Genomic DNA, 25561 nt, shown 5'->3' on the forward strand with positions numbered 1-25561 from the left:
TACGAATCTTACCTTGGTTCTTAAGTATAAAGTATGTTATATACAATATTTTTCTTTTATTAAACTATATAAAATTCATCATCAATAAATAGTGAGTTGTTTGAAAGTATTTTACCTTTTCAAAAAAATTGTCAATTAAGAACTCAAACATAGAACATATATATTTATTCACTCCTTTTTTTCAGGAAATAAGGAAATGATAATTACTGATAAAAAAAAATAAAAAGCAGTTATATCAAAAACACACCTGGGCTATGTTTGCAGCTTTATCGTATTTCCCTTCAATGATTCATTTCCATTAAAATGGTCCTTAAAAGTAATGAATACTTTTTTTTCCAATTTGAAACTTTTTAAGAAAAAAACTTCATTTTCAGACAAATGAAGCTTATTTCGCAAAAATGCAGAATTAAAATCTTATTATTTAGTTAGATTACCAGGAAATAATGCTCACTTTCGAAGAATTGAGCAGAAGTAAAGAAATTCCTGGGCTTGATATTTCAAAACAATGAAAAGTATTAGTATAAAGTAATTAGTTGAAAAAGTTAATAAACACTTATGAAAAATATTACAAAGCTAAAATGATTGAGATAAAAAGCTGAGAATTGCGGGATTATAAAATGGAGTCATCGAACGAAATATCAACTTCAAATAATCGTGTGTTGTCAACTAAGTAATTATAAACGGTAAGTCATATAACAGGGACAGACAAGTTCTAATGAGATAATTTATTCCATTTCAATTCTGCATGGAAATAATGTTATTGGTACTTAAATGTGCCGTCTACGTAAAGGAATAAGAAAAAAATGAATTTTAAAAATATCTATTTACTGCTAATGTTTAATGTGAGTGCTCACATCAGTGGCTCAGCTCATCGAAAAATTAAATAAATCAACGTAAATTTTCAAAAATCTAGTTAACAGCGATTGCGCAGAAGCACAATGCGTCGAGACGTACACATCTACCCTTTCTGTGAACCTACCATAAGAAAAAGTATTCATCTGTGCCCGTGTAACATATTGAAATCAATATACTAAACCATTTTCTAATTTACTGCACTAATTAAATTTTGCCTATATGATTACTTAAATTAAGCACAAAAAAAGGCACAGTTAAATAAATACTTATCTAAGGCGCAGAATTTTCTATACTAATAAGCGATATACGAGTATATGGTTCAAAGGATAAATCTTAAATATGTTAATTAATAAAAGATACAATATTTTACAGCTACGAAATCAGACACAAAAACGTACTTTTTCCGAATAAATATTTTTCTTCAAGGTTTAGCATTTTTGACTCTGATGGGTAAGCGTAACCAAAATTTCAAATATTTGGTTTCTGTAAATAAGTCAAAAAAGAAATTAAATGCTTGAACAATTATTTTTAATTTTGCTTTTTGCTTATCTTGTCTTATCTCTGGAACTATTGAAGGGAAATCAAGAATTACCCACAAAGATAAAACTCGATTGTTCAAACATAATTGCTTTAAAAAATAATTTATCATTTAAATATTAATAATTATAATATTAATAATAATATTACCAATATATAATATTAATAAATATAATAATTATTCATAATTTACAAGCATCATTTTTATTATTTCAATTAATTTTATAATAATCACATATTTTTGGAATTGTAAGGTATAAAAAATTTACTTAGCTTAGAATTGTGTAATTTTAAATGATAATATCCATATTTTCCAGATAAAGGCAACCTGCACGCCTTACTTTAAAGATTAAACCTCCAAATACGTTCAAAAAATGTTTTTATTTAAAGAAAGTACATAGTACATTATTATATCTGCAACATTAAATTGGTTTATTAGGATGCGAAAATCGATCATTTGATCAAAAATAATTCAAGGAGCTACATTTTAATCACTTTATATTTCAATAATGAGCAACTACGTAATGTTCTTTTTAAGCCACAATATTAATATTGTGATTTAAAAAGAACAATTAAACCAGACGAAACTTCCTATCTACTTTTAGTAAACTTTGATCATAATTTAATGTTAAAAGATAAAATCTTCATCAATATCTATGTGCAACATACAGCATTTAATTAACAGTTTATTTGCAACCTAAAGTAAATTTTTAATCCGAAAAATAATAAACATAAATCATTATGAACATTTTATTCTGCATTTTCTACAGTAAAATGAATTACATTGAACTCTTATCAAACAATTAAAAGTTATTACTCTTTTAATTACTAAAAAATCTTTTTATCTGAATTATCTACTTTTAAGTAAATTTTTTATTAGGATTTATGTAACATATAATACCGGAAAGAAAAAAGACTATCTATTCACTTCGATATTTATTTCAACTGTTATGCTGAGTGACGGCGTGAAAAGTTGTTTACGGAATTTATCATTTAAAGATTTTTATCTTTTAAAATACCTTTAAGATTTAGTAACATTTCAGAATTTTGATTTTTTTTTCTCTTGAATCAGCGAGAAATTCCTAACAATTATTCAAGAAGGCGTCGTAATTTAAAATATTTTTAAAAAAACTAACTATTTTTAATTAATATCAATAACAAAAAAGATATCCATAAATTCTATTTTTTATAAAAATACAATGAAGCAAAATAAACGTAACAAAACAACAAAATAAACGTAAAATATTTTAATTATTTATTTTTAAAGTACTGTTTAAGAAATAAAAGCAAGCCTCTGATTCTTAGAAATGTTATAAAACTCCCTGAAACTTCCAAAATTGTGTATATATATTCTCCATACATCACTATGACGAGAGTGTAAGAGATGGGGGTATGTAAGGAATAGTAGCAAAAAACTAAAAATTTTCACAAGAATTTTTTAAGTCTCTCAGTGCCATAACCAAATAGTTATGATACATAAGATGCATGTGGATGATTTTTTATGTGGTAGAAATATTTGTCACCGGGAATGTGAGCGTACTCAGATGGAAGTATCCGAGGAAATTGGAATGGCCCAGAGTGTCATGCCTATGCTTTGGCAACGATTCCAAGATGATGGAAATGTCAATACAGTACAGGTAGTCTTCGAGTTACAGCGCTGAATGAAGACCAGAATTCGGCTGTAACTGCCAAAAGTAGCAGACGGAGCACAGATACCAATCGTCAGCCATCTGCTGTCACCGGCACCACAGATTCAAGGCAAGTCACACACAGACGTCTGAGAAATATTGGTTATAATATTATATGAAAAATATTGGTTATAATACTACCAGATGTGTTCTGCTCACGAAAACTCGCTGTCGTCAGCGATTAGCCAGGAGTAGAGAAGATGCAATGTGAACATCGTCACAGTGGGTATGCGTGATATTTTCTGACCGGTTCAGGTTTGGTTTGCAGTCTGATTCACGTCGGATTTTAATATGGAGAAAGCCAGGTCCCCGTTCCCTCCAAAACAACATCATTGAACGAAACTGTTACGGTGGTACAGGGTACATGATTGTTCACTTATGGTGGAATTATTTTAAGCTCCAGAACAGATCTGCATGTTCAAATCGAAACCATGACTGGCCAAATTAATCGGGACATCATTCTGGAGCAACATGTAAGTTTGTTTAGAGGTGCCATGAAAGCAGGATTTGTGTTTATGTGTGAACACCCGTTCTTATCGAGCCAACATCGTCAACGAATGCCCTCAATCTGAGGATAGAGAATGGCCAGCATTCTCGCTTGATTTAAATCTGATAGAACATGTGCGGGATTTGCTTGGCCGACGGGTTACAACCCTTCAACCATCTCTGCATGTGTACAGAAACTTATGAGAGCATTGCTTGCTGACCCAATGAGGTGAAAAATTCTAATGAAGGGACCCAGATTTGAATAAGAGCTTTGGCTGGTCGATACGAAATCTGCTCCCTGCTTGCACCAACCACAGTGCTGAAATAAATCACCCGCAATGGCTAAAATTCCCATGCCGTCAGGCTAATCAGGAAGGTTTTCGTAGTTTTCCTTTTCGTGTAACGCAAAAGGGAGCTAGTTCCATTGAAAAAGTCTTTCACGACCAATTTGTTCAAATGCTTGATCCAGGAGTTGCCTTGTCGTCTGGAATGGGTTCAAAACGGATATCGAATGCGATGGAGTTGAACATTGATATTCGAAAACTCAGAATCGTGTCGGCGGTTCAACCTTGCTAATAATAATTTTTAAAAAAAAAGATCAGCTCGATAATTTGATACTCTTTATGCCTAGGCATTTCACGGGCTGTATTTCATCACATGGGATACATACTATGTATCAACCATCGTACCAATCATGAATAATATTAAATTTTTAAAAAAGAAATATTTTTCATAATTCCTCCGCATAGTGAAAATCGCAGTTTTAATTAATCGTTTTTGTTCTTTATCTTTTGTTCAATAAATAGGCTTTATGAATAAGTCACGTTAGTTTTGTTTCTGAACCTTTATTTGCATTATCATTTAGGGACTTAAGTGTATGTAACACAACAACACGAAGAAAACAGGAAAATAACTCATAAAAGAAATAAGTTTAAGGAAAGTAAGATTTTTGCTTTTAAGAATTTTTTCAAGTTTTTAAAATGTTTAATAATTTTAATTCTTCGTTTCTAATATCCTTTTTTTTCCCTTTACTTTTTTGCTTTTTACTTATTTTTTTTCTCGTTATATATATCATGGGTTGGTTCGTAACTGGATTTGCACAAAGTAATTATATATTATACTGGATAATTCGAAGTTTAAAATAATAAAAGGTCAAATTTTAATGATTTCATTTTAATTTTGAGGTTTTTTTTGAGAAATTATGAACATCAATTGAAAAAAATCTATATTAAATATTAGAAGATTTTTTACCACGAATTTGTACTCGGCAAAAATATCAATCAAGATAACAAAAAAATATTTGTGATCTAAATTGTCATTTTAAAATTCATATTTTGGAGATAAAATTACCGTCAACATTCATTCAGGAATAAGATGTCAGTCTCTCTTTTTCAGTTTTAGTATTTTAATACTCACCGATAAATAAATAAATAAAATCTGCTTATTAATTTCTTACTGATCACAGCTGAATGAAGATCTCTGGATCTTTTTCATTTATTATGTAATAACCTTGTTTAAAAAGTCAATAAGTTTGTGAAAGAAAGTCATTTGATACTATTAAGTGTTTACCCGGGATTTTCTGGCATATGTTTATTAAACATATCGAAAAATTTCTTTCTCTTATATTTGATTTTTTTTAAACAAACTTAATATTTAGACACATATTTAAAACAAAAGAAAATTTTTTCATTAATTAATATTCTTTTGCAATATACAATTACTGCGAGTCATGCAAATTACAAAAAAAAATAATAATAATCACGACATTGTTCTGTTTTCTCTTGACGCTTGAATTTAACACAAAAAAGTTTAATGAATGTAGAGAATGACAAAAGTTGACACATCACCTACATTGTTCTTATCTTAATAAATTCCACCTTTTTAGAACGTATGTTTACATATAAAACTTCCGATTCTTATTATACAAAAGAAAAGTGTTGTGTAACTAAGCATATGAGTGCCTAAAGTTATTTCAACGTATTTGTTCACCTTTTAAGTATCATAACATAGTGCATGTTTTTCACGTTGAATATGCTTAGTTTGTTCTTTAAAGAACAATAAAATGTGAACATTAATTTGAGCTTAAACAATAACGCATGCTCATTTCTTGTACGTTATTTAAGAAAGATTGCGTTAGCTAAAAGTTTAAATGATAATTAAAGAAAAATTGGTACGCCTAATTTGTTTCAATATCTATATTTATTAGTCTTTCCTATGATGAACTTATAAGGAATTTTGATTAACTTTTCCGTGGTTACTTTAGTTCTTGATTAATTCTCCTTCTTATGGATGTTCTTTGTGCATTTTCAAATTAAAAAAAAAGTTTATTTTTGAAAACATTAGAGAGTTTTTCTCTTGAATTTATTTCAGGATAATAAAATTTTTATAACAATAGTTTTTTTTTTCTTTTACACACTTAACAATTCTAAAAATTCAATTTTTTATTTCAAACGATTTTTTCCTGAATACAATGAAGGCCACAAACTTAGCGAATCACAAATATTAAAAATAATTAAAGTAAAATTAAATCTTACATATAATCAAAAGCCATTGTCAAAACTTCAGATTTATGAATTGATGTGAAGAGAGAGAATCAAAATATAGAAACGGATCGAATAAAGAATAAAAGAGGATTTTGACTGTAGTAATAATCAGAAAAATATTGTGGTAGTTACGATGGATTACAAAAGAATAAATATTTTTTAAGTAGAATTCAGAGAGTTCTTTAGTTTTTATATGAATAAAAATTTATTCTATTTATTAGATTAAGAAAAAGCTATTTATCTGTTAGCTTTTTTTTTTCACAATATCTTCGGCCGTGGTAGCCCAGTGATTAGAGAATCTGATCGATACGTGCTAGTAAAATCTGTGGAATCGGTCGCTATGACAGGTCTCTGAGCAGTGACAAACCGGTAATTTTCTTCCTCTTTAGATCTATGTCTAAATTGAAGAAGTCGCCTTACAAATGTTTGGTGATGCAATCTATACGTGGAGTTCTGAGCCAAGACGTTCTTTCAACCTTGCGGTGCTCTCTTGTCAAACGAAAGGCGCACCTTCCTAACTTAATTTGAAGGCCAATGCCTGCCAAGCTTGACTTTTCCAATTGTCATTAGAAAAAAACATTCAACAGAATGTCTTTGTCACTTTGACATTTTAAAAGACCGAAATTGAGAATAATCAACATTCCCCAGTAAATATCAACATTCACATAGTCGATAAATATCCAAAATATTTGTTAGATTAGATATTAATTTATTTATTAATATTTTTATATTAATTCGATATATTAGGATATTTTGAAAAACAACAAATAAATGTTTACCGGGGATAATAAATGTTTACAGGGGAATGTTTTTAAGGTCAAAAACCTTAGTCTGATATTCCCCAAATTGATGTTTTTTAAGGCAAGTTCCCCTGCCCGGTATTTCCTACACAGTTGTTTTTTAAGGTTAAGTGTCACTGTCCGGCATAAGCTTGCCTAATATTCCCAACACTTATGTTTTTCCAAATCTGCCCTATTCGGATATTAAAATATCGATTAATAAATTAATATCAATTCAGATTTCAATTCAACTGGATTCCGAAGTATTTCGGGCATTCACTATGTGATTGTTGAAATTTACCGGTGAAAGTCCACATTCTCCCAGATTTCGGTTACATCTTCAGCATAATTTTGGAGGTTCAAAGTTATAGGAAATTTCACAATATAATAGAAATTATCTTCAAAAAGTGCTTGGTCATAGATTGCATGCATGTCATGATCATAAAAGTAAAATAAAATAAAATAATAAAATAAAAGATTTTTATAATTAATGCGAGATAATAGATTAGATCACTATAATCAAAATATTTCGATTATCCGAAGTCCCGTTGGATCTAACGGGACCGTAAAGAACGGTCCCGTTGAATTACTTTGGATAATCGAGGTCTTACTATATTTAGTACCAATAAAGACACTTTTTTCACTCCTTTATTCCATTTCTTGAGCTTATGCTATTAAAAAATGAAACAAACATGATTAAATAGAGCAAAATACAAAACGGAACAAATGGTTATTGATTGAAGTGATAATTCCATCAGAATAATTTATTTCTGGTAAAATATTAGTATCAGAGAAAAGGGAATAGCTTTGCTACAAAACAAATTGTTAAATAATAATGCCAATTGATAAGCGAAGCGTGAACTATAATTTTCAAGTTTTAACAATAAGAAACAATGATACCAAGTTTAAGGTTTATCGTCTGATAACACGCGACTTCTTGACTTTTCACTTTCTGGTTTATTGTCTATAAGTGAAACCGGAAGTTTTAATTATAATTAAAGTGCAGATAATAGCGCCATAAATGGGTTACTAAAACTCATGCTATAGTAATATATTTCACTTTTTAAACAAGTGTGAAGGAATTAGTTGTTTCCATTTATTTTTTCATGTCTAACAGTTCAGATATCAAGTTGTTAAAAACTATCAAATAATATTTTATCTTTACTTTTATAAGGTGCCTTGCACATATTATTTACATTTGCAAGCATTGTACAATCCTCAATTCTTTTTAAAATATTTTAGCATTTAAGAAATAGTTTTAAAAAAACATTAAACGGAATTTTTTTTTAATAAAACAACATTTAAAGCATATTAAACAACAACGACAAACATTTAAACATTTAAAAAATGTTAAAGTATCATTTATCAAGCTTTGATACCAATTGATAAAAATTAGTAACAGCTGAACTAGATTAAATATTCCATTAAAACTACATCAATTCTATATTTTTATTTTACTTTTATTTTATATTTATAGTTACTTATTTTTCTCTAGAGTAAAAAATATTGAAAGGCATATTGGAAACTTTTAAAATGAATATCCGAAAAATATCCTAATTCGGAGACAAAATAATTTAACAAATAAATTATTTAAAAAATATTCAGAGTATAAGAAAGTAATTATCTGTCTTTTGGTTCCTTGAAAGTATCGGAATTGTTTAGGAAAGCGATTTTGGTGAAAGGATACCACAGTTTCCATGTCGGTAATGGGATATTTTTAAGTATTCTGCAACTTCTCGAAATCACGGAAAAGTTAAAATACTTATCAGGAAACATTACTAAAGAGCAGTTAAATTCATAAATGTCACATATAGAAAAAGTGAGGTATATTACTATGTAGCCCAAAATCAATATTATTCTTTTGGTATAAAATAATTAAATAAAATAATACTTATTTCAAAAGATACTATCAGAAATAAAATGAAAATTAAAACATATAGTAACTTGCCACGTTTTCATATTGTTTAGGAAAGTGATTTTGGTGAAAAATACCACAATTTTGATATCGGTAATAAGATGCTTCTATATGTTGCGCAACTACTAGAAATCACGGAAAATACCCATCAAGAAGCAATATTCGAGAGAAGTTTGATTTATGAAAGTCATATTTGAAAAAAAATGAGACATATCACTATAAAGCCCCAAATCACTTTTATGGTTTCTGGTAAGAAATGACTAAATAAAATAATACGTGTTTCAATAGATACAATAAGAAATAAGAAAAATTTAAAGAATATATAAACATACAATTTTTTTTTTTGAAAAAAATACCGCTTACCTCTGTTCATAAATTCATCTGATGTGTGTGTAATCAGGAAACGGTCAATTTGAAAGTTTCTAACCTTGGTTCAAAATTAAAATCACATTTTTTCTTTAAAAAAAAAAAAACATAGAATACCCACAAAATGTAGAAAGGTCACACGATCTTCTTGCTCGATTGAATTTACTTTCGATTTCCCACAACAATTTCAATATCCGTCGATAATGATATAAAAATCGAAAACATAACGAAATTTAATTTCAAATAAAAAGGAACAAAGCAGTTAATTATTGCAGAATTTCTGAAACAATAAGTATTTTTTTTTCTGACTGCGATAATATAATTTCATTTTCAACTTTCCACTTGAATGAAACTTGATTAACACAATTATAAAAATCAGTGGTGGAACATTTTATTTTTTAACCCTCGACTCGTTTGTTCCCTATCAACCTGATTCTGAGAAGTGTGTGATTTGGCCACATCCTCTGTGACCCCGGTCGATGTATGTCGACATCGAAACATTCACTCAAGTTGTATCTCATTCATTTAATGCAGCTTATTTTAAAAGATCCGCCTACAAGTAATGTAAAAACAGTTGATACATTTGATACTCAATATAAATTTAACTTGAAAAAAATTCAAACATTTGAAGTATATCTGAAAAAGATTAAGTTGTCCTTTGCTAAACTGCATTAAAATTCATATTCTACATTTTCTTTAAAAATATATAAAAATTATATATTAAATATATGTATAAAATTTTTATACATTATTTTTTTCAAGTTGTATCTCATTCATTTCAATGTAGCTTGTTTTAAAAGATCCACCGACAAGTAATGTAAAAACAGTTGATACTTTGATATTCGATACAAATTTAATTTGAAAAAAATTCAAACATTTGAAGTATATCTGAAAAAGATAAAGTTGTCCTTTGTTAAACGGCATTAACATTCATATTCTATATTTTCATTAAAAATGTAATTATATATAAAATATATGTGTAATTATGTATAAAATTTTTATACATTAGTTTTTTTCAAGTTGTATCTCATTCATTTAAATGCAGCTTATTTTAAAGGTTCGTCTACAAGTAATGTAAAAACAGTTGATACATTTGATACTCAATATAAAATTAACTTTAAAAAAATTCAAAAATTTGAAGTTACATTTATATCTAAAAAAGATAAAGTTGTCCTTTGTTAAACTGCATTAAAATTCATATTCTATAATTTCATTAAAAATGTATGAAAATTATATATAAAATATATGTATCAAATTTTTGTACATTATTTTTTTAAAGTTGTATCTCATTCATTTAAATGCAGCTTATTTTAAAAGATTTGCTTATAAGTAATGTAAAAACAGTTGATACATTTGATACTCGATATATATTTAACTTGAAAAAAAAAATCGACAATTTGAAGTTAAATTTATATTTGTAAAAAATAAATATTGTTCTTTGTTAAATGCATAGAAATTCATCATTTATATATTTCCATTAAAAAATGTATAAAGATTTGTTTTTAAATTTTTATACATTATTTTTTCCGCGTTGTATCTCATGCAGCTTATTTTAAAAGATCCGCCTACGAATAATAAAAAAAACAGTTGATACATTTGATATTCAATATAAATTTAACTTTAAAAAAATTTGAAAGTCTTAAGTTACATTTATATTTAAGAAAATAAAGTTGTCATTTGTTAAAATACATAAAAATTCATCAATTACATTTTCATTAAAAAATTTATATGAAATTTGCTTTTAAATTTTTATGTATTACTTTTTTCACATTGTATTTCATTCATTTAATGCGAGTTATTTTAAAAGATCCGCCTACAGATGATGCAAAATCAGTTTATGCATTCAATCTTGATACACATAAAATTAACTATATAAAAAAAATTTAAATTTAACCTTACACTTACGTCTGAAAAAAAATAAGGTTGTCCTTTGTATGCATTAAAATTCATTATTTATGTTTTCATTTAAAAATATATAAAAATTCGCTTTTAAATTTTTATACATTATTTTTTTAAGTTGTATCTCATTCATTTAATGCAGTTGATTCTCGTTCATTAAGTTGATTCCGGTTCATTTTAAAAAATCCACCTACAAGTTATATAAAAACAGTTCATGAATTTGAAACTCAATATAAATTTAACTTGAAAAAAAGTGAAAATTTGTAGTCACATTTATATTGCTAAAAATAAAGTTGTCCTTTCTTAAAATGCATAATAATTCATCATTTATATTTTCATTAAAAAGTGTTAAAATTGGTATTTGAATTTTAATACATTATTATTTATTTCAAGTTGTATCTCATTTATATAATGACGTTTATTTTAAAAGATTCGCCTACAAGTAATGTTAAAACAGCTTATGCATTTGATACTTGAAAGAAAATTTCAAAAATTTGAATTTACTTTTATGTCTAAAAAAATTAATGCTCTTCTTTGTAAAATTTCATAACAATTGATCATAATATTTTTGCTAAAAAATATATAAAAATTTGTTTTAAAATTTTTTTAACATTTGAAGAATTCCATGAGCAACTCAGATGCATAGTTTTTAGCCATTTGACTGATAAATACTATTAAACATAGTTTCATACTTTTTTCATTATTTTGTATTAATTTCGGTCTATATAAGAGAAAAATATTATATTTATCATTCTAATAATTTATATTTATGAAATACAGCATGAAAAACCGGTGTCTTTTTTCTGCGTTAAAAACAAAATCTTCCAAACACGACTCACTTCCTAACAAAAAGTTTTCAAATTTGCCCTTATTTGTAGTTATTTAGATCTAAGAGAAACTGTTATTCCTCATCTAATTTTCTTTCATTCAAACAAAATTTTGGATTTTATATTTCAGTACAAAGATAATTCCGATAATCTAACAAACTTTTAGTAACTATTAGACTGCTTTCTATTATAAGAAAAATACCAAAATATATTTTTGTTTGTAATTAGAGTATCAAAAAAAATCTATAATAGGGACACCGGTGTCCCATCTGCTTCAAATGGTTAAGGTGAGCGAAATTAAAACTCTCAGTGTTTGTAATTGGAATATAAAAATAAATCTACAATAGGGACACCGGTGTCCCATCTGCTTCAAATGGTTAAGGTGAGCGAAATTAAAACTCTCAGTGTTTGTAATTGGAGTATAAAAATAAATTTATAATAGGGACACCGGTGTCCCATCTGCTTCAAATGGTTAAGGTGAGCGAAATTAAAACTCTCAGTGTTTGTAATTGGAGTATAAAAATAAATCTATAATAGGGACACTGGTGTCCCATCTGCTTCAAATGGTTAAGGTGAGCGAAATTAAAACGCTCAGTGTTTGTAATTGGAGTATAAAAATAAATCTATAATAGGGACACTGGTGTCCCATCTGCTTCAAATGGTTAAGGTGAGCGAAATTAAAACGCTCAGTGTTTGTAATTGGAGTATAAAAATAAATCTATAATAGGGACACCGGTGTCCCATCTGCGTCAAATGGTTAAGGTGAGAGAAATTAAAACGTTCAGTTTCAGTAGTTCTCAAAATTAAGCATTTGAGGGAAAAAAAATGACAAATATTTCTTTCATTTGTTAAATACTAGCAATATGATTTTTTTTTCTTAGCTTCTTAGTTAGCCTAATTTAAACCAATGATTACTTTTTACTATTTGTTTGAAATATTTGGGGTGACATTTTGAGATTTCTGATGCCCATTTTTCCCCACGATCATTCCTTACTAAAAGAAATGGTAATGTAGATTTTTATTTACACAGGTAATTTAATCCATCTTATTTTCTGGGACATTTACTTTTAAATTTGTTATCAAAATTGAGAAACGATTACAGTATAATTATTTAAAATTCAGCTAAATTTTTAAAAAAATAATTCTCAATTTTTAAAACATTTAAAAAAAACATCCCTTAATGCGATAAATGGTTATGAAGGTTGATGTTGACTAGACTTCCGTATTCTCATTTTATAATATCATTATTACCGAAATGAACTTTAAAAATATCAAAGATTTTAAAACTTTTACATAGTAGAAAAGTTTTTACCCTGTAAATATTTATACACAAAAATCCGATAAGGTAACGATTTTTCTTCATTTTTTTTCCTTTTTCCCGCTCTATTGCAAATCACAGAGACTTGTTGAAAATGCAAAATTGTTTGGTTGTAATTTTACAGGTCATTTTTTTTCAAAACATATTCTAACATGTTAAGTAAAAGGAAGGGGAGTCTGTAAGGCATATACCAATAATGCTAATGCTGACTTTCTTCGAGGTACATTTTAAATCTCAGCATCATATTGCTTCAGTTTCTTTTTTCACAGAATATATACATATACATGTTTACACTGTGATAACTGTTAATACATATCTTTTTCAGAACCATTTAGAAAAGTTATGAACTGAGAACTTTTAATTTTTTAGCAAGTTTCATAAAAAATCTTTCATAATTCACAAAATATTCCCGTTAACGATAAAATATTGTCACAGAATACAACCGACGTAATCTCAGATATCCCTAAAAAATTTCAAAGCGATATCAAAAGTGGTTTCTCAAAAAAGGTACTTCAGAAAAGGCAAGTTTTAGCATTGTTGATGTATCCCCTTGAAATCATAATTTTATTACAACATTTAATTTGTATTTAGCATTTCTTTTTAAAGAAAGGAATGAGAAATAATAAGGTAATCAAATTGGAAAAAACTATAATTTTTACTGTCGCAAAAATAGCTATTTTCCAAGAGTTAATTTGAAATTACTTAACACAGCCTTATTTAGCAATCAATTGAATTTTGTTAAATAATTATTCAAACGTTTTCTTCAACGTAACGAATTTCAAACGTTAAAACAAAACAACTACCAAAGAACAATAAATTTATTACACTTTAATATAATTTTATGTTTCAAATATCAGTTTCTGAGTTTGTTTCTTTAATTTCATACATCTTGAACACAATCATAATTCTTGAATATACATTCTCTTTAATAATAAATAAATAAATTTCATTGACTTTAAAATATAGTACAACCAAACAAAGTACATTCGAATACATTTATTATATACTTCATTGCAAAGTTAAAGATTAAAAATGGCGATCAAAATTAAAACTTTTCACCAAATTTCTCTAAAATAATTAATTTTGAACCTAAATTAATCAATTTTGGGTGAAATAAATTCCCATGCTGCAATAATTGAGGGCAAAACATTATATTTGTGTATGTTTAAACATCAGGAGAACTTTCTAAATGAGTTAATTAGTTAAACTCTGCCTAATTCTGTGCACTTAATCACTTAATTTCCGTTTAATACGATATTTAATTAACATAAAACAATTTTTACAATTTTCGACCAAAGCTAAAACATTACAAATTTTTTACATGTTTCTTAATGGGATTCCATAGATAAATTTAACTGATCGTATATTAAATATGAATGAGATATGGGGATAGACTATAAGGAGACCTTCTATGTATGTTCTAATCAAACACCTGACCAAGGACTCGAAGTTAAAGCTGGAACCGGAGCTCTCCCGAGCTGTGTTTCCCCTAAAGCTGAGGCCGGAATTAGAGCTCTAAATATTCCATTGCTCCAGAGCTCCAGAAATTTCGTTATATCCAACAGACATTCAAGAGGCCTACCCCATAGTAACAACCAAGCTCTGTGAAGCCAAGCCAAGCTCTGTATATTTTCTGTGTGAGCTGATGATTCTATTATTGTTTTTATAAAAAAAACTCAAATCAAAATCAGGAACTCAAAAGCTCGTAGTAAAATTATCGGAGCTGGAGCAATAAAATTTTTCGACTCTGGCATTTTTAAGTGCTAAATTTCTCACTTTTTTAGATAGTCAAGAAGCACTTTCCTTTATAAAACTCTTCAAACGTGTAAAATTATCCACATTATCATTGAGATTTAATTTTTTTTTTTTTTTTTTTTTTTTTTTGCAGGAGAAAGATTTATACAGCATGATAATACACTAATAAAGTTTTCAATAATGAAGATTGTTTTTCAATAATGGATACATTATTTATCAGTTTAAAAAGAGCATTATTTTGTATCTTACAGGATAAGAATTTGGGCTGTCAATAACCATTACTCAAAACCGAGCAATTAGTTTGCTAGACTATTCTCGGAATTGAAATACATTTATAATGATTTAAGACCAAATATGAAGAAGGATTTATTAGATTCAGTCCTTTTCGTAAAAATGAACAAATAACTCAACTGTAAATTAAATTAAATTTATATTTTCTGTGTGAGCTGATGATTCTATTATTGTTTTTATAAAAAAAAACTCAAATCAAAATCTGGAACTCAAAAGCTCGTAGTAAAATTATCGGAGCTGGAGCAATGAAATTTTTCGACTCTGGCATTTTTAAGTGTTAAATTTCTCACTTTTTTAGAGAGTCAAGAAGTACTTTCCTTTATAAAACTCTTCAAACGTGTAAAATTATCCACATTATCATTGAGATTTAATTTTTTTTTTTTTTTTGCAGGAGAAAGATTTATACAGCATGATAATACACTAATAATTAAGTTTTCAATAATGAAGATTGTTTTTCAATAATGGATACATTATTTATCAGTTTAAAAAGAGCATTATTTTGTATCTTACAGGATAAGAATTTGGGCTGTCAATAACCATTACTCAAAACCGAGCAATTAGTTTGCTAGACTATTCTCGGAATTGAAATACATTTATAATGATTTAAGACCAAATATGAAGAAGGATTTATTAGATTCAGTCCTTTTCGTAAAAATGAACAAAAAACTCAACTGTAAATTAAATTAAATTTATATTTTCTGTGTGAGCTGATGATTCTATTATTGTTTTTATAAAAAAAACTCAAATCAAAATCTGGAACTCAAAAGCTCGTAGTAAAATTATCGGAGCTGGAGCAATGAAATTTTTCGACTCCGGCATTTTTAAGTGCTAAATTTCTCACTTTTTTAGAGAGTCAAGAAGTACTTTCCTTTATAAAACTCTTCAAACGTGTAAAATTATCCACATTATCATTGAGATTTAATTTTTTTTTTTTTTTTTTTTTTTTTTTTTTTTGCAGGAGAAAGATTTATACAGCATGATAATACACTAATAAAGTTTTCAATAATGAAGATTGTTTTTCAATAATGGATACATTATTTATCAGTTTAAAAAGAGCATTATTTTGTATCTTACAGGATACGAATTTGGGCTGTCAATAACCATTACTTAAAATCGAGCAATTAGTTTGCTAGACTATTCTCGGAATTGAAATACATTTATAATGATTTAAGACCAAATATGAAGAAGGATTTATTAGATTCAGTCCTTTTCGTAAAAATGAACAAATAACTCAACTGTAAATTAAATTAAATTTATATTTTCTGTGTGAGCTGATGATTCTATTATTGTTTTTATAAAAAAAACTCAAATCAAAATCTGGAACTCAAAAGCTCGTAGTAAAATTATCGGAGCTGGAGCAATGAAATTTTTCGACTCTGGCATTTTTAAGTGCTAAATTTCTCACTTTTTTAGAGAGTCAAGAAGTACTTTCCTTTATAAAACTCTTCAAACGTGTAAAATTATCCACATTATCATTGAGATTTAATTTTTTTTTTTTTTTTTTTTTTTTTTTTTGCAGGAGAAAGATTTATACAGCATGATAATACACTAATAAAGTTTTCAATAATGAAGATTGTTTTTCAATAATGGATACATTATTTATCAGTTTAAAAAGAGCATTATTTTGTATCTTACAGGATAAGAATTTGGGCTGTCAATAACCATTACTCAAAACCGAGCAATTAGTTTGCTAGACTATTCTCGGAATTGAAATACATTTATAATGATTTAAGACCAAATATGAAGAAGGATTTATTAGATTCAGTCCTTTTCGTAAAAATGAACAAATAACTCAACTGTAAATTAAATTAAATTTATATTTTCTGTGTGAGCTGATGATTCTATTATTGTTTTTATAAAAAAAACTCAAATCAAAATCTGGAACTCAAAAGCTCGTAGTAAAATTATCGGAGCTGGAGCAATGAAATTTTTCGACTCTGGCATTTTTAAGTGCTAAATTTCTCACTTTTTTAGAGAGTCAAGAAGTACTTTCCTTTATAAAACTCTTCAAACGTGTAAAATTATCCACATTATCATTGAGATTTAATTTTTTTTTTTTTTTTTTTTTTTTTTTTTTTGCAGGAGAAAGATTTATACAGCATGATAATACACTAATAAAGTTTTCAATAATGAAGATTGTTTTTCAATAATGGATACATTATTTATCAGTTTAAAAAGAGCATTATTTTGTATCTTACAGGATAAGAATTTGGGCTGTCAATAACCATTACTCAAAACCGAGCAATTAGTTTGCTAGACTATTCTCGGAATTGAAATACATTTATAATGATTTAAGACCAAATATGAAGAAGGATTTATTAGATTCAGTCCTTTTCGTAAAAATGAACAAATAACTCAACTGTAAATTAAATTAAATTTATATTTTCTGTGTGAGCTGATGATTCTATTATTGTTTTTATAAAAAAAAACTCAAATCAAAATCTGGAACTCAAAAGCTCGTAGTAAAATTATCGGAGCTGGAGCAATGAAATTTTTCGACTCTGGCATTTTTAAGTGCTATATTTCTCACTTTTTTAGAGAGTCAAGAAGTACTTTCCTTTATAAAACTCTTCAAACGTGTAAAATTATCCACATTATCATTGAGATTTAATTTTTTTTTTTTTTTTTTGCAGGAGAAAGATTTATACAGCATGATAATACACTAATAAAGTTTTCAATAATGAAGATTGTTTTTCAATAATGGATACATTATTTATCAGTTTAAAAAGAGCATTATTTTGTATCTTACAGGATAAGAATTTGGGCTGTCAATAACCATTACTCAAAACCGAGCAATTAGTTTGCTAGACTATTCTCGGAATTGAAATACATTTATAATGATTTAAGACCAAATATGAAGAAGGATTTATTAGATTCAGTCCTTTTCGTAAAAATGAACAAATAACTCAACTGTAAATTAAATTAAATTTATATTTTCTGTGTGAGCTGATGATTCTATTATTGTTTTTATAAAAAAAAACTCAAATCAAAATCTGGAACTCAAAAGCTCGTAGTAAAATTATCGGAGCTGGAGCAATGAAATTTTTCAACTCCGGCATTTTTAAGTGCTAAATTTCTCACTTTTTTAGAGAGTCAAGAAGTACTTTCCTTTATAAAACTCTTCAAACGTGTAAAATTATCCACATTATCATTGAGATTTAATTTTTTTTTTTTTTTTTTTTTTTGCAGGAGAAAGATTTATACAGCATGATAATACACTAATAAAGTTTTCAATAATGAAGATTGTTTTTCAATAATGGATACATTATTTATCAGTTTAAAAAGAGCATTATTTTGTATCTTACAGGATAAGAATTTGGGCTGTCAATAACCATTACTCAAAACCGAGCAATTAGTTTGCTAGACTATTCTCGGAATTGAAATACATTTATAATGATTTAAGACCAAATATGAAGAAGGATTTATTAGATTCAGTCCTTTTCGTAAAAATGAACAAATAACTCAACTGTAAATTAAATTAAATTTATATTTTCTGTGTGAGCTGATGATTCTATTATTGTTTTTATAAAAAAAAACTCAAATCAAAATCTGGAACTCAAAAGCTCGTAGTAAAATTATCGGAGCTGGAGCAATGAAATTTTTCAACTCTGGCATTTTTAAGTGCTAAATTTCTCACTTTTTTAGAGAGTCAAGAAGTACTTTCCTTTATAAAACTCTTCAAACGTGTAAAATTATCCACACTATCATTGAGATTTAATTTTTTTTTTTTGCAGGAGAAAGATTTATACAGCATGATAATACACTAATAAAGTTTTCAATAATGAAGATTGTTTTTCAATAATGGATACATTATTTATCAGTTTAAAAAGAGCATTATTTTGTATCTTACAGGATAAGAATTTGGGCTGTCAATAACCATTACTCAAAACCGAGCAATTAGTTTGCTTTCTGACAAACATGATCTGTTAATATGACAAAAATGTTTACAATTACAAATGTTGGCGAAAGTGCAATCATAGCTTATTTGCATAATATATAACACGAAGAGGTAATCTAATGTAATAAATTCAATTCAAACTACTGCTGGTTAATCTATTTTATAAATGGTTTAAAATTGGCATTAATGTAATCATTTGACAATAATGATAAATAGTAGTCCGTTAGAGGTAAAAAATTTAAGCATTAAACATTTTTAATCAAAAATCTAGAGATAAAAATAGTAATCGTAAAAGTATGAGATAATTCTTTGTCACACCTATTTGGTTTACGACTTTTCAGATCAACATCTTCAGATCATTTAATTAAATATTATTTTTAGTAATAAAGCTACGGTTTTAGCATTTTAAAGAAAATAGATTTTGTAAAGTGTTACGATTCCTCTTAACTCTAATGTTAACGCTATTTGACAAAGCGTAATGCTGTAACTTCCAGACAAATAGCACACTGACGTAGAAATTAATGCTAGCGTCACTGTTAATAAATAGTAGGACGAATTCTATGTCAAATCTCCATATTAATGTAAATAAATCTTTAGTAAACTCTAAAACATTCTTTAAGAACAATACAAACATTTTGAATATAAATCTTTGTAATAAAGTCTAGATTTTAAATTAATTATTTTTAAACAAAAATCTGGAGATAAAAACAGCAAACCTAAAATTGAGGGACTCATATCTATCTCGTTTATGACTTTTCTTACCTTCAGATTTTTTACTTAAATATTACTTTAATAAAGCCATAGATTTGGTTCTTTTATTAGATAATAGAAAAATTTTGCGAAGCATTACGGTTCCCCCTACAAAAATTAGATTTAACATTATGGTTAGCGAAGGGCAAGTCTCACTATTGATAAATAAATGTTTAGTAAATCCAAAAACATTTTTTAAAAGCATTTATAATGATTTCGGTATAAATGCTTGTTTTAAAATAATAGAAACATTGTTTAGGAGTTCAAAAAACAGTTTAACCCGTATGTCGTAAAAAGGAATTAAATTATAAAATGCTATCCAATCAAAGTATAAAATTGATTTAAGCAAATTTTAAAGGAAAAACTTTAAGAAAAAAACATTAAGAAAAACCTTCAAAATAATAAGTCAAAATGGTAAAGCTCTGAAAGCAGCTAAGACCAAAATTGTCTTATGTAAACAATTTTAAAAAGAAGTTCGAAACCAAAAACAAGCAAAAATGAAATTCTAAATATATGTATGTTAGCAAAAACGAAATTCTAAAGAAATGTTTGTTAGCAAAAACAGCACTTCATCAGAGGACACACTGCCTGCTAACACACTGGTAGTACTAACACTTCTGTAGTCATTGGTTGAACCAAAAACTGACTGTGCCCCGAGGCCCCATAATGGATAAACTAAGCAAGAAAATGCACTCAAAAATTCAAATATTTTTATATAAATATACAGAAAACAATAATCAAAAATTAAATGTAAATTTCCCGATTCCCTACTATTTTATTTAGCTATATACATAATTTGCTTTCGAAATAAACCTTTCTTTGAATTTATGGATGCTTGTTTGACAATATTGAAAACATTGTTTAACAGTTCAAAAACCCCGGGCGGCACAAAAAGGAATTAAATTATAAAATGCTAATCGTATTATTTTTAATCATATTCGTTGTGAATATTGGAAGTCAATGACCATTACACAAAACAAAACAATCGCTAACAATTCAACGTAAATTTTCCAATTCCCAACTATTTTACCTTTACCTAGATTTGTAAATTGCTTTCGAAATTAACCTTTCTTTGATGATACGGGACAAAAATCAAACAAAAAAATATTGCTCGGTAAATTTATGGTTCGTTAAACCTACGTGAAATTTAGTTTTCTAGTTTGTTTGTTTTTTTTCCCCCTCTCTCTCTCTCTCTCTCTCTCTCTCTCTCTCCTTTTAATTGAACATATTTTTTATCTTAACTATATTTTTTCATTGTTGTGAATATAATTATGTTTTCGCGATACAAATGAAAAGAATAAAGAAAGAGATCTTAAATTAGGATATAATAATAGGTAGGAAAGTGTGATCTCAAACGTTGTAAAATGAAAGACAAAATGATGAAGTTAGGAATTATCTGCCTTTAATATAATGGTAAGATTAACAGTACTCTGAACACTGTCTATTAGTTGTTCAATGATTCAAATATTATTGATGATTTAAATATTATTGGTTAATTTAAATGCAGTGATTTTTAACTTATTAACTGCTCAATTATTTAGTTGTATAGATATGTAGATAGTATTGTAGATCGGCTGTGAGCTATTTATCCAGGACACAGCTTGAAATGCGTATTTAAGAAAATGGACACAGCTTGTAATGCGTGTTTAAAAAAATTGACATAGTTCGAAATGCGTGTTTAAGAAAATGGGCACAGCTCGAAATGCGTGTTTAAGAAAATGGATACAGCTCGAAATGCATGTTTAAGAAAATGGACATAGCTCGAAATGCATGTTTAAGAAAATGGACACATCTCGAAATGCGTGTTTAAGAAAATGGACACAGCTCGAAATGCGTGTTTAAGAAAATGGACACATCTCGAAATGCTTGTTTAGGAAATGGACACAGCTCGAAATGCGTGTTTAAGACAATAGACACAGCTCGAAAAGCGTGTTTAGGTGAATTTATATAGTTCGAAATGCGTGTTTAAGAAAATGGATACAGCTCGAAATGCATGTCTAAAAAAATGGACACAGCTCGAAATGCATGTTTAAGAAAATGGACACATCTCGAAATGCGTGTTTAAGAAAATGGACACAGCTCGAAATACGTGTTTAAGACAATAGACACAGCTCGAAATGCGTGTTTAAGGAAATTTATATAGTTCGAAATGCGTGTTTAAGAAAATGGATACAGCTCGAAATGCGTGTTTAAGAAAATGGACACAGTTCGAAATGCGTGTTTAAGAAAATGGACATTGCTCGAAATGCATGTTTAAGAAAATAGACACATCTCGAAATGCGTGTTTAAGAAAAATTACATAGTTCGAAATGCGTGTTTCAGAAAATTGACATAACTCGAAATGCGTGTTTAAGAAAATGGACACAGCAGAAAATGCGCTTTTTCAATGCTCAATCCAAAGTTTAAAGCTAAACGAGGTACTTCGTACTTTTTTTTTCTAACTTTTCTAAACGCTAAGCTAAGCATAAACCTTTGGCAACTTAGTAATATCTTGATTTATTTATAAGGAATACGAAAAAATCATCAAACTCATTAAAATTCCGAAAGCGTCATTTTTAGATTACGTTTAAAATTAACGTTAAGCGTTAACGTTAATTACGTTAAAAAAGTACCCTCTATAGTTAAACTTATTGTTACTAAACACTCAATCGCGAAAAGAGATAAAAGCAGAAATTTAAAAGAGGAAAATATAAAGACATTACTGTGAGAAATAATCTATTATGTATCCTTGTACTTAAAAGATTATTTCTCCCAAACACTTAAAAACTTACTAAGAAAAATATTTGAAAAAATTAATAAGTTTACACATGCACAGCTCGAAAAAACACCAATACTTTAAGCAAAAATTTTAGTTAAATCAAAAGAAACAGGGATAAAAAAAAAATAATAGAGTCATAACTTTAAACGACTTTATCACTGATTATTATGAAATGGCATAAAAGTATCAAACATATAACATCAATCATTCCTACCACAATAGTTTTCAATAAGTCACTTAAAAGTTCTTCAAAAATAGATTTGTGGAAAGATTTATGTTGCGTAGTTACCGATAAGAAATAACTATTAGTATATCTTATTTGTTTTTGTCACGTAATGTCTGTAGTTAGTTTTTGTTGAAATTTTTACAAAGCACCTTTAAATCAATATAATTATTTAAGCAACGTATTAGAGTTTTTAATTAACTTATTTAAATACACGTTAAATACATTCTGGGCAATCATTATGCTTAATTAGGCCATGATCACAGTTGTTAACGCAAGAAATAATAAAAATGTTTCCAAAATTGGCACGATTTTTTTAAGGAAAGAAAAAAAAATACAATGAATAACGATTAAGACGTGGAGGCTCAGAGGCTAGAACATTCGTCTTCCAATGAGGTGAACAGAGTTCATATCCCAGCGATAGCTAGACGACACGAATTTCGCACCAGGCTCGCACCGACCTCAGTGTTGGCGTAAAATATCCTCAGTGGTAGACGGATCATGGGTTTGAGTCCCCTTGGCGACAGGCTAACGATGGAAGGTTTTCGTTTTTTTCCTATGTAACACAAATGCAGCTTAGCTTACTAGAGGGGTTTACTTAACCCCCTCCCTGCGATTACTTCACAATGAATTTTGCTTCATGAAAATTAACAGATTTTTACATCAAAACTAAAAATTATTTTAGTAAAGAACAGCAAAATTTTTATTCCATTAACATAAAATTGGTACCCCAGATATAATTTCTGATGCAATTAAGATAAAATTTAAACCTTACAATTTTGCTAGGTAACCATTGCGACTTCATCCACAAATTTAATTTTTTAAATTATTTATTTTCATGGCTGATATTAGCGCAAATATTTTATTCTTAGTAATACTTTTAAATTTTTAACAGTTAATTTGTAATAATTATTGACTGAACATAAAAAGAGAACTAAATGATTTTGTCATAAACGTTGCATAATATGGTAATATCGTGTGATTAATTTAAGATTTAATAAATGAACACTTATAATTTAAAGCCTTTAAATTGGAATAATAATCAAATTGTAGGCGTAATAATAACAAGAAATAATATTAGGGATAAAACATATAAGGGATAAATAAATATTTAACAGATAAATATTTTTTTAAGAATTTTAAACATCAGCAACCGCTTTGCTTATTGATGATCATATCATACGAATTTTTTGGTCCAAATCAAAAGATTACGTCTTATTTAAATTTTACTAACTGAAACCCAATATTTAAGTGTTAAAATATTAAGGAATTGAAAGCCAACATAAAATTGTTAATGGAAGCTAAAATTGAATAACATAGTAAACCAGATACTTTTAAAATGCTGTAGGTTTCTCAAAATCAGCTAATTTTTTTTTCCTTCTAATCAGTAGTGTTTATCAACAAGTTTTAGAGAAAATGATTAAAAAATCTTTCATACTCTGAAGTTACGTGATTCGTATTTGTTGAAATATTCTTTCAGTTTCCAAGGTTTTAGAACGCTAAAATCGAAGAAAAATAACAAATATTTCTGTAAAAAAAAGTATCAGATATTTTTTTTAAGAAATAAAAGAGTTAAAAACAATTTCTAAAAATTACGCAATAATTCTGAAGGTGTCCAACGTATTTAGAAAAACGCATGCTATCACAGCCGTACGTAAGCAACAATGAGCGGTCATGAAGCAGGCAAGAAATTTGTCGCCTGGATTAATTGAAAAAATTCTTCAATCAATCAACGCTCACTTGTAAACAAAGATTAGAGCAAAAGTAGGTTGTTGAAAAACTGGTGATAAGAAATTTTGTAGGGTATTAAGAGAAGCGCTAATAAATAAAAAAATTTTATAAACCTATAAAAAAAAAGGAACAAGTTTAATCGCTCGGCCGCAGCCTTTACTTTCAGAGCATGGAATAACACCAGTGAAATCACATTTTTAAATTCAAGTAGTTCATCACACTTCAAAATTCTTAGGCTTTTATGGACAAGACTAATTACTTGAGCCGGGATAGCCTGGTTGGTAGGGCACTAAGCCCATGTCCAAGAGGTCGTGGGTTCGGTCCCTGCCGGCCGAAGACTCCGTGTAGTAAATGGTGACTGATACACGTTAAATATGTCGAGTCACAAAGTCCTCCCTGTTCCCATAACAAATCAATACTTCTGGGGATACTGATCCCGGAGTTTCATTGTCTTCTGGATTGGTTCAAAATTACAAGTCTATGGAGCTAAACATTAGTAGTCGTAAGCTCAAAAAATTGGGTCGGCTGTCCAACGGCAGTTATAAAATAAAACTACTTCTTATTGTATTGTTTTTAAATGCTGAAATAAAGTCTATTAATATTGCCTCAGGCTATTAGTTACCACAAATTTAATTTATCTCCAGTTATAATCGAGTAAAATTAAACTTTTTAATTTGAAAACATTAATGCCAAAGAATTTTTTTTTCCTTTTTCGAAAGCTTTGTTATGTTATAATAAGCTAGCTGAATACCAGTTCTTTATACGGGGTTGTTAAACTTTGTTTAACAATAATGCAGGAAAATGCATTGAAGTGAAATACTTGTTTAACAATAACAGTGAAAAAATAAACAACAATAAATCAGTACAACATTACAAAATTCGGCACAAAACTAAAGACATATACCAACACATGATGAAACTAAAGTAATTTCAATGTTTGTT

At 27.9% G+C, this 25561-nt stretch overlaps 1 protein-coding gene across 1 annotated transcript in view; it reads right to left on the reverse strand.

Moving 5' to 3' along the window:
* Nucleotides 1–9686, reverse strand: part of LOC107448516 (organic cation transporter protein) — a 44695-nt gene extending 35009 nt beyond the window's left edge. The window contains exon 1 of the mRNA XM_071183304.2: nucleotides 9167–9686. The gene's annotated coding sequence lies outside the window, so the exon portion shown is untranslated. The remainder of the gene's footprint in view (nucleotides 1–9166) is intronic.
* Nucleotides 9687–25561: the final 15875 nt, after the last annotated feature.

The sequence above is a fragment of the Parasteatoda tepidariorum genome, chromosome 7 (genome assembly GCF_982258835.1).
Source record: "Parasteatoda tepidariorum strain Cologne lab strain chromosome 7, Ptep-v5.0, whole genome shotgun sequence".
Classification (NCBI taxonomy): Eukaryota; Metazoa; Arthropoda; class Arachnida; order Araneae; family Theridiidae; genus Parasteatoda; species Parasteatoda tepidariorum.